Source organism: Castor canadensis, chromosome X (assembly GCF_047511655.1).
Source record: "Castor canadensis chromosome X, mCasCan1.hap1v2, whole genome shotgun sequence".
NCBI classification, from domain to species: Eukaryota; Metazoa; Chordata; class Mammalia; order Rodentia; family Castoridae; genus Castor; species Castor canadensis.
In genome coordinates, this window is record NC_133405.1 from 47,822,108 (window position 1) to 47,841,930 (window position 19,823).

Here is a 19,823-nt window from a genome sequence, read left to right on the forward strand (position 1 = left end):
CTCTTTCCTGCACTAGCTTAAAAGTTTCAGGTCTTATATTAAGGTCCTTAATTGACTTTGAGTTGATGCTTGTACAGGGTGATGCACATGGATCTAGTTTAAGTTTTCTACAGGCAGATAACTAGTTTTCACAGCAACATTTGTTGAAGAGGCTGTCTTTTGTCCATAATATGTTTGGGTGTCTTTGTCAAAAATCAGGTGGGCATAGTGTGTGAAGTCATATCTGGTCTTTCTATTCTGTTCCTCTTGTCTTCATATCTGTTTTTGTGCCAGTACCATGCTCTTTTTATTGCTATGGGTCTGTAGTATAGTTTGAAGTCTGGTATTGTGATAACTCCAGCATCTCTTTTTGCTCAGTATTACCTTGACTCTTCATGGTCTTTCACAACTTTTGTTAAGTTTATTCCTGGGTATCTTATTTTTTTGAGGCTATTGTGAATGGAATTATTTTCCTATGTTCTTTCTCAGTCTGTTGGTACGTAGAAAGGCTACTGATTTCTCTAAATTGATTTTGTATCCTGCTACTTTGCTGAAGCTGTTTATGGTGTCTAATATGTTTTTTTGGTGGAGTTTTTTGAGCCTTTTAGGTATAAGATCATGCCATCTGCAAATAGGGATAGTTGGACTACTTCCTTTCTTTTATTTCTTCTTCTTATTGCTCTTGCTAGGAATTCCAAGCCTATGTTGCATAAGAGTGGAGAGAGTGGACACCTTTTTCTTGTTCTTGACTTTAGAGGAAATAGTTTCAGTTTTTCCCCACTTCGTATGATGTTGGTTATAGGATTTTCATATATAGCCTTTATTATGTCAAGGTACATTCCTTCTATTCCTAGTTTCATCAGAGCTTTTACCATGAAAAGATGTTGAATTTTTCTTTGCTTCTTTTAATATGCTATAAAATATTTAGTGATTTGCATGTGTTGAACTATCCCTGCATTCCTGGGATGAAATTGACTTGATCATGGTGTATGATCTTTTTGATATGCTGTTGAATTCGGTTTGCCACTATTTTATTGATAATTTTGGTGTCTATGTTCACTAAAGAGATTGGCCTGTAATTTTCTTTTTTTGCTGTGTCCTTGTCTGGTTTTGGGATGAATGTAATACTGGCTTCATAGAATGAGTTAGGCAGTGTTCCTTCCTTTTCTATTTCATGGAAAGTTTGAGGAGTGTTGGTATTAGTTCTTCTTTAAAGGTCTGGTAGAATTCAACATTGAGTCCATCAGGTCCTGGACTTTTCTTTTCTGGGAGTCTCTATTGCTGCTTCAATTTTATTGCTTGTTACAGATCTGTTTAGGTGATTAATATCCTCTTTGTTCAATTTTGGATGGTTATATGTGTCTAGAAATTTGTCCATTTCATCTAGATTTTCTAATTTATTTGAATATATGTTTTCAAAGTAGCCCCTAATGATTACCAGGATTTCCTTGGTGTTTGTTGTTATCTCCCCTTTTCACTTCTAATTTTATTAATTTGGGTCTTTTCCCTCTTCCTGGGAAACCATGCATGGGTTTGTCAATGTTATTTATCTTTTCAAAGAACCAGCTTTTTGTATCATTGATTCTTTGTATTTTTTAGTTGAATTCATTTTAATAATTACAGGCACCATGCCCCCTTCCTCCTGCCCAGGCAGCATCTGGGGTGATGTAGGAGCTGGGCATATGCCCCCAGCAGCAAGGATGGCAGTCCCAAGAGTGATTTTCAGAAAATAAAAAAGACCCCACAGGCAGGTAGTGGTGCCCCATCTCCCAGGACACACCACATTTTAAGACTTTATATATAATATAGCTCGGTGTGTTGGTTTTTCTTTTTTTGGCCTCTATTTTGTTGATTTCAGCCTTTATTTTTGTTATTTTGCTCCTGCAAGTTTTGGGTTTAACTTGTTATTGTTTATCTAGGAGTTTAAGGTGCAGCATTAGGTTGTTTATTTGAGATCTAAATAGAGGAGAAAAAGAACAGGGAAAGGTAGGAAACCCAAAACTTGAAAGTGTTTGATGTGTCCACTGTAAAGGAGTTAATATAGTAACCTTAAAATGACAGAGGCCACCATGGGAAGGTGACTGGGAAGTAATGAAGAGGTCTGGTAGAGATGAATCAATTCAGGTTTTAATACACTTGTGCGTGGAAGCAATGCTAGGAATCTCTCTGTATAGCTATACTTATGTCAAACTAGCAAAAGTGCTACATCTTTCTTATTATTGCTTATGTTTTCTCTTCAACAAAATTGGAAAAGAGGGCAGAACAGGTTTTACCTGGAAGAAAGGGGTTGGGGAGGGATGGAGGGGGAGAGGGACAGTGGGGAGAAATAGCCCAAACAATGTATGCACATATGAATAAAAATAGAGAAGAACCAATTTGGGTTATAATATATATATATGCATGGAAATGTCACAAGAAAACTCCCTGTGTAGTTATCTTAAACAAACAAAAATGACATATTTTTTCCTTTTACAAAATTGGGGAACAGGAGGGCAGAACAGATACTGCCTGGTTGGGGGTGGGTGGGATCAGTAAGAGGGGGAAGGAGGTGGGGAAAGGGCATGGGAGGGTGAATATAATGCAAACACTGTGTACACATGTATGTAAATGGAAAAATTAGACATGTTGAAATTATTCCAGGAATGGTGGGAGGAGGAGGATGAAGGAGAATGATGGAGGAAGTGAATTTAAGTATGATATATTTGATATATTGTAAGAACTTTTGTAAATGCCACAATGTACCCCCACCCAACACAACAATAAAAAAAAGATTAAAAATACAATTAAAAAAAAGAAAATATATTTTCGACAAAGGTGACCAAGAACACACAAAAGGGAAAGGACAGTTTCTTCAATAAATGATGTTAGGAAAACTGGCTATCCACATGAAGAAGTGGAAAGATGACAGTCTTTTTGATAACTGGTGCAAGTAAAATTGCTATCTACATTTAGAATAATAAATGCATGCCTTAAAATGATAAATGTTTGGGGAGATAGACACATTTAATCTAGTTTAAACATTACACAATATTACACAATGTACGTGTGTATCATAATATCACGTGGTACTCAATAAAAATGTACAATTTTATGCTTTTGTATATTAGGTTAAAAACTAATTTAAATTAAAAGAAAAAAGAGAGTGGTTAGTGCTTCTCACCAAGGGTAACACATATGGCCACACAGACTGTGCCCTGCAAAACTCCAGAAGCTACTATTTGCCATTTGTACAGGACTCTTGCTTTTCCTTCCCCTGGGACCAGGATCATATGCAGGGAATTCTCAATGGCCAGCCATCACCAGCCTTGCTAAAGGGGAAAGTAGATGGTAGCAGCTAAAATGTAAGTGTAGACCCAACCGTCGCACGCTCCCCCCTGTGCCTCCATCATGCCCAAGAGGAAGGTCAGCTCGGCCGAAGGCGTGGCGAAGGAAGAGCCCAAGAGGAGGTCTGTGAGGTTGTCAGCTAAGCCTGCGCCTGCCAAGGTGGAGTCGAAGCCCAAAAAGGCAGCGGGGAAGGAGAAGTCTTCAGACAAGAAAGTGCAAGCAAAATGAAAAAGGGGAGCAAAGGGAAAACAAGCTGAAGTGGCTAACCAAGAAGCTAAAGAAGATTTACCTGCAGAAAACGGAGAAACTAAAAACGAGGAGAGTGCAGCTTTTGACGACCCAGAAGAGAAAGAAGCCATGGCTGACAAATCACACACCACGTCTCACCAGTGCTCCCCGTCTTCCTTCTTGTACAATCCAGAGGAATATTTTTATCAACTATTTTGTAAATGCAAGTTTTTTTAGTAGCTCTAGAAACATTTTTAAAAAGGAGGGAATCCCACCTCATCCCATTTTTTAAGTATAAATGATTTTTTTTAAGAAGTGAAATCACTTGCTGGATTTTTTGGTACAACCAGAAAACAGTGGGGTATTGAATTGCGGAGGCTTTGGCTGTCTGCGTGTCAGCATAACATTCCATATCCTGCAATACAAAATGTACTAAATTATGGCAATTTGGGTCATGGTCGTGCATTTAATATGTCTTGAATATTTTAAACTTTAGTCCTGTGTTGTTTTCTAGTAGAGCTGTTTCCTGAAGAAAACCACTCCTTGATCGTTGCTGTCAAAATTGTGTGTACTCTGTAACATTTGGTCGTGGCAGTCCAGTTTTACTAATCTATTATTGTGCTGTGAAAGATGGAAAACTTGAGTATGTGGTGAATGTGACACAAAATTGTGACTCTGTGGAAGTTAAGTAGCAGCTGATCAGCATTTGAAGATATGGTACGTGATGTCCTCAAGGAAAATTTGCCTCCAGTTTTGAAGCTGGAATGTCACTGGAATAACTTAAAAAAGAACCAATACATGGCTTTGGATTTTTGGTACATGTGTGAAAAGTTGTATACAAATTGAAATGTCTGTGTGCTGATCCTCAGCACAATAAAATCGCAATTGTGAAAGAAAAAAAAATTAAAAAAAAATAAAATGTAAGTGTAGAAGTAGAGAGCCATGATATTGTGCACTAAACCTCCTTCTTGAGAACAGTCTGCTTCCTATACTAACCCCATGTCTCTGTAAGTATCAACCTATCTTGCCTGCATTCAGGGAAAAAAATTACTGTAGATAAATAAAAAGGTTCATTTCATAACTGAACCAGGAAAGCTGAGGATTCCTAGTGGCTAAACATGGTAGCCAAAGCAGCTTTTCCAGGTGAAGATTATAAGAAACCTGATCAGGCTTATAGAATGGGAGGTGAAGCCTCAAAACCAGGACGTTGGGACAGATAGATATTCCCTTCTGTAAGAGTTTTTCCATTCCAAAAATGGGCATTGCTATCACTTTCAAATTTCAGATGAGAAAACTGCCATTCAGAAGCTGTGACACCAAATTTTCAGGTTTGTAGTCAAATGCTCTTTCTGGTACACTATATCAAGTCACTAGGGTAAAAACCTTAGACTTACTGGAGGATTTTCCCTGTTTCTGTCTTTACATGATAAGAGAAGAAGATATTGCTAAAAGATACTATAAAGGCTAAACAACAGGTTTCTATGGGCTTTGGGGAGATTGATTATTTAGAAAAATTGTGAATGTCTGGTGAAAATAAAGAGAAACTCTGCAAAAAAAGAAGTCCAGAAACCCTTCCCTTTGTGACACATAGTCAACACTGTTAGTAATATTGTATGCCATAGTTGAAAGGAGATTAATGTCTTCACTGTCATACAGCTTTCTGATTGGCTTGGCTTTAGGGAATAGAGAAGTTTAGCCCGTCCTCCCATTCAATAGCTTTTCTTGGAGAAATAGTTTTCTGTGATGTTGGTGTCTATGTGGTAGTTTTCTCTCAAGTAAGATAAATACTTGACATATTTTGAGAAAAAGCACTTGAAATTGTCCTTGGAAAATCATAGACAGCTACTTTTGGCTAAGATTGCTATCAGGAAATTCCAGAAATTCAGGGAACCATAGCATCCCTGAAATAACATAATATGGAGGGGGGGGGTTTCTTCTATCATATTTCTGAGAAGTGGCCTTTCAGTCTTTGAACAAATGTCTTTAGTAACAAAGTGAAGAACTCATTCCCTCAAAAGATAGACTGTTGCATTTTTAGCTCTATTCCAAATATAAACCCCTGCAGGAATTGTATGGCAGCCAAACATAGGCAGCTCAGTAAGTGAGTACACATGGTCAAGCCTGAAGGGTGCAATAAGAACTCTGGGATGTATTTTTCCTTAGGCACTGCGGAAGAGTTTGGCAGTAAGCAGAGGAAGAATTTCTATAGATTCACTTTTATTGTATTTTCTCTTAGAAAGTCACATAGGAGCACATTGACAAATGTTTTTAGCCTTAGAATTCAATTGCAGCTAGCATTTCAATCCTATGGAAATTACCTCTTTCATAGTCCATGAGATGACAGACACATACTTGTAGGACCATGGCTTTCCATGTGTGACAAAGGCAATTAAGAATAGCTTCTAGCTGCCAGGTTGCTCAAATAAACTGACTTATTAAAAAATACATTTTCTTAATTAGAAATAATGTATAATATTCTTATAAAATTAACTTTCATAGAAAGTTTGAGTAAAAGACATTATAAAGGTCAATGTCTAACAATCCATCCCATCTTAATCCATCTTGCTCTTGACCAAGGTCAAAACTTTATTACCTCAAATTTGGATCACTATCATTGTATTCTTTCCCTTTGTTTTTCTGAAATTTCACTATAATGTGTGTAGGAGTGGATTTCTTTTTACCAATCCTGCCTAAGATTCACTGGGTTTCTAGAATATGTGGCTTTTCATTTGTTCTAGAAAAATTTTGACCATTTTCTTCCATATTTCTCTCTCTTTTTTTTCTGGACCTTAAATGTATGTTAGATGTTCTCGTTCTCTTCATTGTGTCTCTTAGTCTATGTTTTTCTATCTTCTATATGATTTATTTATCCTGGCAAAATTATGAGTGATTTCTTCTATCCTATGTTCCTCTCTCTTAAGTGGAAGTTAATTATCTCCATTACACTCATAATTATTTAACATTAGATGTCTATTAAATGCACCCACTAAACTCAATTGTCCTTATCTTTAGTTCCAGAAATCTTATTTGACCATTTTTCAAATTGATATGTCGTTAATTTTTTCCCTGAAGATGTGAATCTTAGCTTTTATTTTTGAACTACAGAAAACCATAGTATATATCATAATTTTGATATCTGAAGTCCTTATGAATTTTTTCAATGTATATTCCCCTCCTGGTTATCAAGTAAAATGTATTTTTCCCTATGTGTCTAGTTATTTTTGACTACATTATTATAAACTTATTTTTTAATCATTTATTCACATGTGCATACATTGTTTGGGCCATTTCTCTCCCCATCCCTCGCCCTTTCCCTCTCCCCCACCCTCCCTCTCTTTCAAGCAGAACCTGTTCTGTCCTTATCTCTAATTTTGTTGAAGAGAAGACATAAGCAATAATAAGAAAGACAAAGCATTTTTGCTAGTTGAGTTAAGGATAGCTATACAGAGAGATTCCTAGCATTGCTTCCATGTACAAATGTGTTACATCCCAAGTTGATTCATCTCTAACTGACCTTTTCACTAGTTCCTGATCCCCTTCTCATATTGACTTCTGTCATTTTAAGGTTTCTGTATTAGTTCCTCTGGAGTGGGGACATCAAACACTTTCATATTTTGTATTTCTTACCTATCCCCATACCTCCCGTATGTGCTCTCCCCTTATCATGTGACCCAAGTCCAACTACATTGCTGCATTTGCCCTACATCTAAAGTCCGCATATGAGGGAGAACACACAATTTTGGTCTTCTGACCCTGGCTAACCTCACTCAGAATGGTGTTCTCCAGTTGCATCCATTTACTTGCAAATGATAAGATTTCATTCTTCTTCATGGCTGAGTAAAATTCCATTGTGTACAAGTACCACATTTTCTTGATCCATTCATCAGTAGTGGGGCATCTTGGTTGTTCCCATACCAGGGTGGTTACACTAGCTTGCATTCCCACTAGCAGTGTATGAGGGTTCCTTTTTCCCCACATCCTCACCAACACCTGTTGTTCGTGGTGTTTTTGATGATGGGTATTCTAATGGGTGAGTGAGGTGGAATCTTACTGTGGTTTTGATTTGTATTTCCTTTATGGCGAGAGATGGTGATCATTTTTTCATGTGTTTTATCGTCATTTGACTTTCTTCTTTTGAGAAAGTTCTGTTTAGTTCACTTGCCCATTTCTTTACTGGTTCATTGATTTTGGGAGAGTTTAGGTTTTTGAGTTCCCTGTATCTTCTGGTTATCAGTCCTTTGTCCGATGTATAGCTGGCAAATATTTTCTCCCACGCTGTGGGTGGTCTCTCCAGTTTAGAGACCATTTCTTTTGTTGTGCAGAAGCTTTTTAATTTTATGAAGTCCCATTTATTCATCCTTTCTCTTACTTGCTGGGCTGCTGGAATTCTATTGAGGAAGTCTTTGCCTATACCTATTTGTTCCAGAGTGTTTCCTGTTCCTTCCTGTAGTAACTTCAGAGTTTCAGATCTGATATTTAGGTCCTTCATCCATTCTGAATTGATACTAGTACAGGGTGATAAATATGGATCTAGTTTCAGTTTCTTGCAGACGGGTAACCACTTTTCCCAGCAACATTTGTTGAAGAGGCTGTCTTTTCTCCATTGTATATTTTTGGCACCTTTGTCAAAAATGAGATGGGTATAGTTGTGTGGGTTCATATCTGGGTCCTCTATTCTGTTCCACTGGTCTTCATGTCTGTTTTTGTGCCAGTACCATGCTGTTTTTATTGCTATTGCTTTGTAATATAGTTTGAAGTCAGGTATTGTGATACCTCCAGCATTGCTCTTTTTGCTGAGTATTGCCTTTGCTATTCGTGGTCTCTTGTGTTTCCAAATGAACTTTAGGGTAGATTTTTCAATCTCTGTGATGAATATCATTGGGATTTTGATGGGAATTACATTAAACATGTAGATTACTTTTGGTAGTATAGCCATTTTTGCTATGTTGATTCTACCAATCCATGAGCACCGGAGATGTTTCCACCTTCTGTATTCTTTCTGAATCTCCTTCTTCAGGGGTTTGTAATTCTCCTTGTAGAGGTCATTCACATCCTTTGTTAAGTTTACTCCTAGGTGTTTGATTTTTTTGAGGCTATTGTAAATGGAATTATTTCCATATATTCTTTCTCAGTTTGTTCGTTATTGGTGTATAGAAAAGCTATTGATTTTTGTAAGTTAATTTTGTATCCTGCCACCTTGCTGTATCTGTTTGTGGTGTCTAGGAGTGTTTGGGTAAAGTTTTTTGGGTCTTTAAGGTATAGGATCATATCATCTGCAAATAGGGATATTTTGACAGTTTCTTTACCTATTTGTATTCCTTTTACTTCTTCTTCTTGCTTAATTGCTCTGGCTAGGAATTCCAGTACTATGTTGAATAGGAGAGGGGAGAGTGGGCATTCTTGTCTTGTTCCTGATTTTAGGGGAAATGGTTTCAGTTTTTCACTGTTAAGTATGATGTTGGCTGTACTTTTGTCATATATAGCTTTTATAATGTTGAGGTACTTTCCTTCTATTCCTAGTTTTCTTAGAGCTTTTATCATGAAATGGTGTTGGATCTTGTCAAAGGCTTTTTCTGCATCTATTCAGATGATCAATTGCTTTTTGTCTTTGCTTCTATTTATGTGCCATATTACATTTATAGGTTTACATATTTGAACCACCCCTGCATCCCTAGGATGAAGCTGACTTGATTGTGGTGAATAAATTTTCTGATGTGTTGTTGGATTTGATTTGCCATTATTTTATTGAGGATTTTTTCATCGATGTTCATTAAGGAGATTGGCCTATAGTTCTTTTTTTTGGAGGTTTCTTTGTCTGTTTTGGGGATCTGTGTAATACTGGCTACATAAAATGAGTTAGGCAGTTTTCCTTCACTTTCTGTTTCATGGAACAGTTTAAAGAGGGTTTGTATTAGTTCTTCTTTAAAGATCTGATAGAATTCAGCTGAGAATCCATCAGGTCCTGGCCTTTTCTTTTTTGGAAGACTCTTTATTGCTGCTTCAATTTCATTTTGTGTTATAGATCTATTTGGGTGATTAATGTCCTCTTGGTTCAATTTTGAATGGTCATAAATATCTAAAAATCTGTCCATTTCTTCAATATTTTCAAATTTATTAGACTGTAGGTTCTCAATGTAGTTTTAATGCATTGTGAACAGATAGAATGCATGGAATTATTTCTATTTTCTTATATTTACTGAGACTTGCTTTGTGCCCTATGATATGATCAATTTTGGAGACGGTTCCAAGGGCTGCTGAGAAGAATGTATATTGTGCAGAAGTTGGATGAAATATTCTGTAGACATCAGCTAGGTCCATTTGATCTATGGTGTGGTTTAGATTTAGGATTTCTTTATTGATTTTTTGTTTGGATGCCCTATCTATTGGTGATGGGAGGGTGTTAAAGTCTCCCACTACCATTGTTGGCATTTATATATGTTTTTATGTCCTTCAGAGTATGTTTGATGAAATTGGGTGCATTGACACTGGGTGCATATAGGTTGATAATTGTTATTTCCTTTTGGTGTATTTCCCCTTTTATTAGTATGGAATGTCCTTTTTTTTTTTTATTCATATGTGCATACAATGTTTGGGTCATTTCTCCCCTCTTCCCCCCGCCCCCTTGCTACCAGGCAGAAACTATTTTCCCTTATCTCTAATTTTGTTGAAGAAAGAATATATGAAATAATAGGAAAGACCAAGGGTTTTTGCTATTTGAGATAAGGATAGCTATACAGGGAGTTTACTTGCATTGCTTGGAATGTCCTTCTTTATCTTATTTAGTCAATGTAGGTTTGAAGTCTACTTTGTTCAAGATAAGTATTGCTACTCCTGCCTGTTTTGGGGGACCATTGGCTTGGTAAATCTTCTTCTAGCCTTTCACCCTAAGTTAGTGCATGTTTCTGTTGATGAGATGGGTCTCCTGTGAGCAACAGATTGTTAGATCTTCCTTTTCAATCCAGTTTGCCAAATGGTGTCTTTTTGATGGGGGAGTTAAGTCTGTTATCATTCAGTGTTAGTATTGATAGGCATGTGATGATTCCTGTCATTTAGTTGTCTTTATTGTTTAAGGGTTTGATTGTGTGCAGCTGAATCAATGTTATTCTCTACTTTCTTGTCTTTTCTTCTCCTATGGTTTGGTACTGCCTGTCCTTTTATGGTTTTGTTTGCTTTCATTTTCTGTGTGCAGAATTCCTTGAAGAATCTTTTGTAGTGGTGTCTTGGTGGTCATATATTGTTTTAGTTTCTGCTTATCATTGAAGACTTTTATTGTGCCATCTATTTTGAATGATAGTTTCACAGGGTAGAGTATCCTCGGGTTGAAGTTATTTTCATTCAGTGTCCAGAAGATCTCACCCCAAGCTCTTCTTGCTTTTAACGTTTCTCTTGAGAAGTCTGCTGTGACTTTGATGGGTTTACCTTTGTATGTTATTTGTTTTTTCTCTCTTACACCTTTCCATGTTCTTTCTCTGTTCTCTGTGCTTGTTGTTTTAATGATAATATGTTGTGGGGTAGTTCTATTTTGATGAAGTCTGTTTGGTGTCCTGGAGGCTTTCTGTACCTGAATGTGCATAGTTTCTGTTATTATTTTGTTGAATACATTGCAAATTCCTTTTGCTTGCACCAATGCCCATGATTCTCAGGTTTGGTCTTTTGATGGTGTTGATGAGTTTTGGCATATTCCTTTCACAGGTTTTGAGTTGTTTGAGTAACAGTTCTTCGGTTTTTCCTTTAATTGCCATTTCATCTTCAAGTTCTGAGATTGTGTCTTCTGCTTGTTCTATTCTGCTAGAGTGGCCTTCCATTGTGATTTGTATTTCTGTTTCATTCTTTTTTCTGAGGTTTTCCATATCATGGGTCACTTCCTCTTTAATATTGTCAATTTTCGTGCTTAATTCATTTCTCTCTCTATTTATGGTGTTCTCTGTTTCACTTTGGTATTTATTTAGGGCTCCTATGAGTTCATTTATTTCTTTTTATGTCTTCTTATATTCTTTATTTTTCTTGTCTTGGAATTTCTTGAGTGCCTCCTGTATCTTTTGGTTGACCTTGTCTAGTAACATCTCCATGAAATTCTCAGTGAGCTCTTGAAGGATTTCTTCTTTCAGAATGTTCTTGTGGGCTTCATTGGGTTCCTTAGGATAGTCTATCTTTGTTTTGTTGGAGTCTGGAACTGGGTATCCATTTTGTTCATTTCTCTCTGAATCCTGTACTAATTTATTTTAAGGGAGAGAATGGTTTCCATCCCTTTTTTTGTCTTCCCCTCATTCCACTTGGTGCTGTTTCTGTCCCTTTTATCTGTGTAATTTAATATTAGCTAACTTACAATAGTAAAACTAATGAAACTAAGAAAGAAAGAGAAAAAAAAAAGAAGGAAAAGAAAAAAAAATAGAGAACCAAAGAAATCAACTGGGAAGAATGGTGAACTAACAAATAGTGAACAAGACAATCAGAGAGAAAGAGAAAAAAAATAGAGAACCAAAGAAATCAACAGGGAGAGATGGTGAAATAACAAACAGTGAACCCAACAAGCAATTAGAGAGAAAGAGAAAAAAAATTCCAGGTTCAGGAACAATAGAATTTCAGTCTTAGTAGTTCTGGTGTTACCCCTTCAGCATCCAGTCCTGGTGTTGGTATTTAAGCAGTAGCTCTGTTGTAGTCTCTCTAGGTGGTTGGGTCAGGAGATGAGCTTTGTGAAGTGTTATGTGTCCTATTTCAGGCAGCAGTTCATTAGCCACCTACTGTCAGCTGGCTACTTTTACAGGCTTTGTTTACTCAAAGTTCACATGGAGAGCTGCCCCTTCCCCCTTCTCCAAGGCAGTGACTTGTTGGATAGCTACTTTTCCAGGCTTAGTTTACTGAAAGTTCATGCAGAGAGCAGCTCCTTGCCTCTCCCCCTTCTCTGGTGCACTCAGAGCACCCCACCCTCTCTGCTGCATGTCCTTTTCAGTTCCTTGTTTATTATTCAGTTTTTTTTTGTGGGGCATGGGTCAGTCTGTCCAGGGGGCTATGCTGGTTTATCCCAGGGGTGGCAGTGGGAATACCACATGCTTCTTATTTGCTCACTTGTTGGTCTTCGTCTCCCAAGCAGGTTTGGAGCCAGTGTCTGGCAGAGCAGGAGCCCTCCTGTTTTCTCAGTGTAACATGGTGTGGAGAAGCTTTGTATGAGCTGGGGATTCGGAGTGTCAGAGTTTTGCTTCTTCTTGGTGGTTTTTTTTCTGCCAAGTGTGGCTCCTGTGTCTCAGCAAGATTTTTGATTTACGGAGCTCACACTGTCTGCTTCCTCCCTCTAGTCGCCATCTTGGATCCTCTCCTCTAAACTTATTTTTGCGACTAATCTCAACCCAGGAAAACAGAATCTTTCTGCTAATAGAGTAGTTTCATTTGTTTTTGACAAATATCTGTGGACACTACCAGTTAAAGACCACTTCTTTTATTTTTGTGGTACTGGGGTTTGAAATCAGGGCCTCACACTTTCTAGGCAAACATTTTACCATTTGAGCCACTCCAGCAGTCCTTAGAGACCTCTTTAATCAAGTTCAATGCCTGAGGGTCCTTGGACCAATTAGTTGACAGGTAGTTAGGTTATAAATTCATGCAAGGACCTGATACTTCTGATTTACTGTTATTCCAAATCAGTAGCTACTCCTTGTCTAGGCTGAACATAGCTGGGGAACTTATATGATTGGACCTTGGTCTTCAACTTCTGTCCCTTTTGCCCATGAGGGCAAACTATAGATCAGTTTCACAGCTCTTTCTTCTGGATTCAGTATATGCCATTAGGCAAAAGTGGCTTTGAATGCTGGGCTTTTCTGCCTCTGTTCTTCTCATCTAGTTTAGGGTCATCACTTCTTAGTTTTTAATAAAGATTTGCTTTTTAGTTCATCTGGTACTTTAGTTTACTCACTGAGATAAGTCCAAATTACCTAGTCTGTTCCTACTAGAAGTAGAGGTGTGCAACAATCCCCTAACTAATCTTCTTTTCCCTAGTCTCCCTTATTTCCAACTCTTTCATCATGAAGTGACTAAAGTTTCTTCCTAAGGCACACTCTGATTGTGTCATTTCTCACTTAAATCATTGAAAAATTTAGTGTTGGCTCTAAAGTAGAAATAAAATTTATTTTTTCTTTTGGTGGCACTTGGGTTTGAACTCAGGGCCTCATGCTAGCTAGGTAGATGTTCTACCACTTGAGCCACTCTGCCAGGCCTATTTTGTGTTGGATATTTTTGAGATAGGGTCCTGCTAATTATTTGACTGGGCTGACTTTGAACCATGACCTTCTGATCTCTGCCTCCTGAGTAGCTAGGATTACAGGCATGAGCCACTGGTGCCTGGTGAAATCATATTCTTTAGTTTGGACGATCAGATTCCCAAACTGCCTTTCTTGCTTCATTAATTCACTCAATTAGCATTTATTGTGCACTGAGTGTTTGGCCCTGACTAGGTCAGATGGTTCCTACTATCTAGTCTCTTTTTAAATTTCTTATATGACCTCCTAATTCACCTAACACTCTAGCCAAACTGTAATACTCATTGTCATATAGAAGAGTGAGGTCAGAACATAGATGGGCTAACTTCTAAGTCAATTTTCTTATCCTACACCATAAGCCAATACTCAGACTTGTCTATTCAATTTGGATACTCTTGGATATTTTTATTCAGGCTATCACTTACTTTTTTTGTTTAGTTTTTTTGGGGTTTTTTTGGTGGTACTGGGGTTGAACTCAGGTATTTGTGCTTAGTAGGTAGGTGCTCTACTGCTTGAGCCCTTTTTGCTCTAGTTTATTTTGGAGATAGGGTCTTTGTTTTTGCCCAGGCTGGACTGGAGTACAATCCTACTATTTTATGCTTCCCACTATTTCTGGGATAACAGGCATGTGCCAACATGCCTAGTTTTTAAATGTATTTTTAATTTCATAACTTAACTAGGCAGAAGCTCAGCATACACAGGTTATAGTGGCATTTTAATATTTCTTTTTGCCTTTGCGGCCATTAACCATGTGAGTCTGTGATATAAGCTTTGGAAATGAATTCATCATTGTCATCTGGTTTTTGACAATGTCCAGAATTATAGGCACCTAGGATCAAACTTTTGGGCTTCAGACCTGCTTTGCTTAAGGGGCTGATTGTGGAATTTGATTCCAGAGTGCTGGAAATAACTTGTGTTCAAATAAAACTACTCCCATCTGGTGGTGGTTGCCTGAAATACCAGTCAAATATGACTTTCATTGAAAAATGTTATGGAAATGGGCAAACCTGGAAATAGGGTCCTAATTTTGGCTTCTGCCACTAAACAACCTTGATCCAATCCTTCTGCCTTCTCTCAGCCTTAGATTGCTCACTGTATAATTCAGGTGTTTCAGAAAAGTGACCTAAAATGGCCTTTCTACTTTTGGCAAGCAAAGGTTGTCACTACAAGGATGCCTGGATGACCAGGGACCATGGGCGCAGGATTGATAGTAGTTGTCGTGGGTTCAACTGATCCAATCTTAACTGTAATGGTCAGTGATATGTAGTTATTCCCACTCATCTTTCCTTCTCTTGCATTAATGTAGAATGGAAAAAGAAGGAGAAAAGAAGGAAAAAGAATGTGTGATGGTCCTCTTCTGATTTAAAGGTCAAGGAAGTATGGGACACAGATTTTAAAAATGTGTGACTCTAAAATGCAGATTTTAAAAATGTGTGACTCTAAAATGATTAAAAAAGGAGGAGTTAATAAAGAGTTAAAATCTTTAACCGTGAAAAACACTCAGTTACTCCTGGTAGTTTTAAGTAACTGAAGACTTGCACATGCATGGTACAGGCAATCTCAACTACTTTCACCAAATATTGAAGAAAGGGAGAGGGGAGCATGTTTTTGTTTGAATATTCCAGTTAAAGAATGAACTTGAAATCCATTTTTATTTCAACTCCTAACTGGCATGCCTTAGGAGGTCCAGCACTGGTGAACATGACTGAGTTGTAATTTTTGATTTCACATTTCACTCATGAACTGTGGAGAAGCTGCTTTTTCAATTTGCTTCACCACAGGGCTGAGATAAGGATTAGAGGATTGAGTGGAGACATTTCCTCATCCTCTGAGATTATTATGTTCCACAGGGCAGTGTTTGGAGTAGTGGAAAGATAGAAGCTCAGTCTGTGAGCTGAAGTTGCTTCAAAAAGGCTACATTTGAACTTCTAGATTGTTTAAATTTCATTGATTACAGCACTGTGACCTTGTGGAGATATGAAGTGTTATAAGTTAAGAACCTGTATTGGGTTGTTTAGGTCCCTTTGACAACCAATTAACATCACCCTCTGTGTCTAGCTTAGCATTTTTTGTAATTAATGAATGGAATTTTGCAATGTATGTCAGGTTTGAGGACCTTCCACCTCTATTTAAATCTTGAGGCTGGGAAGGAGCTGGCACTTAAGTTTTGTGGAGGATTTTCCCACCTTTTTGTAGTTTGCCAAAGTTGATGACCCCACCTACTTTCTTCTTGGGGCTATAACAGGCTTTTGCCATCCCTTTACAGAGGGAACCATGTCCTTGGGAACAAGGTACGTTGGGACCTCATATTACTTTGAGTTTGTGTTCAAACTCAGGATGTGGTCTTCCTAGTTGACTTAGAATAAACCATTTTCTTATTTCACAATTGCTAGTTTTCATTTCTTTTATGTCAACAAGTCAAAATGCCATGCCTTTCTACATGATGGGGGCTAGAATACTGGAGCATTGGAGTGGCCTGTTTTTCAAAGGGCTTTGAGACTATGTACTTGCCTCTGCTTATTTCTCCCCTTTTGTAAAGACAAGAACCCTTCTTAAATTTTGCATCTCCTGGTTATGAGATGGGGTCATATCTTGGGGCTGACCGTAGTTGGTGAAGCTACCCTATCAGTTCTCTGAACTTTGTTCTGGAGATTTAAACTTGAGCTAGAATCCCTTGGCCCAATTTTCAGGCTCCTGGAGCTCAATTTCTGTCTTACTGGCAAAGTTCTCATGCTGGTCCAGGGCCTTGCCATAAAACCCATTAGTGATTCTCCTCCAAATTCCATCCTTACCCTGTAGTAACAATGCACTCAGATTTACTGGAGGCCCAAGGATCTGAGTAGTAGTGAGGAATGTTTGGCTCAACTTCATCAGAGAGGAGACAGTAGGATTTATGGCTAAATAACTGTAGCCTGAGACAGGTGTATTTTTGTATTTACCCTTGTAAAATATGTGAAGGGTTTTTCTGTTTGATTTCAAGTTTGTTTGAATTAGCTAATGTGAAGATATTAATCAGTGAGCTATTTACATATAGACCAAGCAGAAATATATATTTGCTGTGTCCATAGATCCTGAGCATTGGTGCAGGAGCAAAGTGTGTATGGAAACAAGTGGAAATGCATTGATTTAATTTGGGAAAAATTCATGCACACACTTTAGAATTATACAAAATGGCATTTTATGATTAAAGATAATCAACAATAAGCTTTTACATGGCAAACCAGAAGTGAAAGTGTACTGAAAACAAAAAAAAAGGGTAATTGGACAAGGTTCCAGCAGACAGTCTTGCAGTTTCTGCAGTTTCTGCAGTCCCATAAGAGACTGGTGAGCACACACATACACACACACACACACACACACACACACACACACACACACACAGAGAGAGAGAGAGAGAGAGAGAGAGAGAGAGAGATTGTAGGACAGGAAGGACTAGAGATTTTGGTAAGCATGTGAAAGTTTCTGAGAGTCCCAGTGATGTTCAGGACCCCTTCTTATTCACAACTGAATTTGGAGGTAAATGGCACTACTAATGTTCTCATATGTCTTGGGTGAGTACACCTGAAATATTTGAAAAGCCAGTTCTCTGTAGCGCCACCTCTGGGTACTTGCATGTATTCACCAAAGATACTTGTAGGCTGAAAGAACATGATTAGTGAAAGAAATGCCAGTTCCAGAAGATATGTCTTTGTGAAGACAGCCCTGAACCTCAAATAGCTTCATAGAGTGAAGGTCATGACTCTCTGCTATCATATGTCATATGCCCAATCCTGGAAACAGAGCTGTATAAAAACAAGGTTGATATGGATGTTACAATGAAATGTGCAGTCCCAGACTAGGCAGGAATATGTGACTTTGAACTGAGAGCATAGTCCAATTGATGATGGAAGATTACTTTTCCTAGATGAATCAGGTGCTCCTGGAAGTAGGATCCCACTAACCTGGAGAGCTCTTTCTTTGACGATTGCTTGGAGGAGCTCTTTAGAGGGATGAAGTAATGCACTTTTTGACGTTCCCAGTAGAGAGGAATCTCTACTTCTCAGAATACTTGCCCCTCATTATGCACCAGATTTGAGTGTCCTACCTCCTGGATAAAAGCATGGGTGGGGGAGAAGGCGTTTACATCATTGCTGTGCTTCTGGTTTCCTCACCTATGGAAGGGAGGAGGGATGGATAGAGTATGTACACCTATTATTGGACACATCCATTTGTGTACAGGGGAAGGGAAAACCTAGAAAAGTTGATGGCTTTCTTTTCTGAGAAGCGCTGTGGCATTTACTGATGCCTAGTGACTTCTCTGTTAAATCAAAAGCTTTGCTAATGAGACTATGGTTTAAAAGGTTTTGGCCAGGGTCATGACAAGATATTATGTCCATCTGAGACCAAATTTCAGGTGTTAGCCAGATCTAGACACTTGAGACCTTTGTGTTAAGTCTAATATAGCTGAGACACAGCAAACTAGTCCACATATTAAGCCTAGCAGTGGCACTCCCTAAGTTATATACCTTCGCCTCTCCAGGTCTTATCTTCCTGATCATGTAGAGATCTGCAATGGAGGACTCTCAGACCTCCAATCCACAGGTCTTTTGCCTTACCACTGGAATTTCTCCCACTTATCTGTTGTCATATGCAAGAGACTTTCTGCTCTCTCTTCATTCCCTTGTGAAGGCACCAAGCCTAAAGCACACATCCTGGTGTATAAGAGAAGCATTATCCACAGAGATGGATGTGTAGACTGCAAGGTGTCACACTTCTAAAGCTAGAGTTTTCTATTCCATCTGTCATTGTCTATGGTGAAAGTGCACAAGAAAACATTCTTTGTACCCTGGACACTCACTGCCTTTAATTTGTCCAAAACTGAGTGCGTGGTCTTCTCTGTCCAGTCTACTTTGCTTATCCAGACCCCGAACCTTCAATGCCCAACAAGTTTTATTGGCTTTACTTCTGGAAAAACATCTCAACTAATTTTTACCTCTCCATTGATCACAAGTCCTCCAAATCAAGCCTTTGTCATCTTGCTCCTTGAAAACAGTGACTATCACCTTAAGTTCTGAATTTGAAAGCCAGACACTTTATTGTTACTTTAATGCTGATATATTGCTCTCTCCAGATGGTGAGCACATAAGATGGCGTCCACAGTTTCCAAGATGAGTGTGCACATGGGCACTGGGAAGCTGGAGTGGAAAGGGCAGAAGGGAACTCTTTCACTAGTCTTACCTTACAAAGACAGCAGTGTCTCTTTTAGAGGGTTTTCTAGGTAGGAGTTCAAGGCTCTCGAGGACTAGATATCTGGGCTTATGGTAATTCAGGTGTTAGGGTACAAACAGTTTCCTTTTGTGTGACACTAGCACTTGGATCAATTGGGCCAAACACTGGTGATGACACAGTAGTGGCTATTTTATTTCCTACTTTTCTTGTTTTCAGATTTCTCAGCAAAGGCTAAGCAACAACCATTTAAGTATACTAAGCACATTCTCCCCATTTTTTATGATCAGGTTACCATCTCAGCAGGCATTCAGGGCCAGGGCCAGGGCCAGGGAGCAGAGGCAAGGGGCCAACTTCTGGGAATTGTCATAAGTGGACAGCCAAATTATCTCAGAGGCACCTTACCACTATCTTTCAAACAGATCAATTTGTTTGCTCTTGATGCCTCAGGTGGAAAGGAGTGGGCTGCATTAAGTTTTGACATGTGGAACTGGAGCATAAGAGAGAAAGTGGATCTGTGGATTGACTTGTCTAAACAGTTGATGAAGGTAGGAGGGCAAAGACAACTCAAGATCTTCTTTAGACATGGTGGGTACTACAGACTTTAAGTCTGGGGTTTTTTGCATGTGTATGTGTGTAGAGGGAAGCCAGTAGATGGAACAGTTATGACCTGAATTGGTATAGGTGGCAGAGGTGAAGGGAGCAGGGAACAAAACAGAACATGGTGGTGTGTAATGCTTATCCTTGGATAGACTCCACATGGTTAGCAACTGCAGTTCAAGGTGAAAGTTACCGGGAGTATGTAGCTGGGAAGAAAGATGAGCTTGGAAGAGATTT

At 38.5% G+C, this 19,823-nt stretch overlaps 1 long non-coding RNA gene and 1 pseudogene across 1 annotated transcript in view; both read left to right on the plus strand.

The window, feature by feature from the left end:
- The window catches only part of LOC141419693 (uncharacterized), a 136,175-nt gene that overhangs the window by 15,101 nt on the left and 101,251 nt on the right, over window positions 1-19,823 (plus strand). The gene's annotated exons all lie outside the window — the stretch shown is intronic.
- LOC109702685 (non-histone chromosomal protein HMG-14 pseudogene) lies at window positions 3,314-3,815 on the plus strand (annotated as a pseudogene).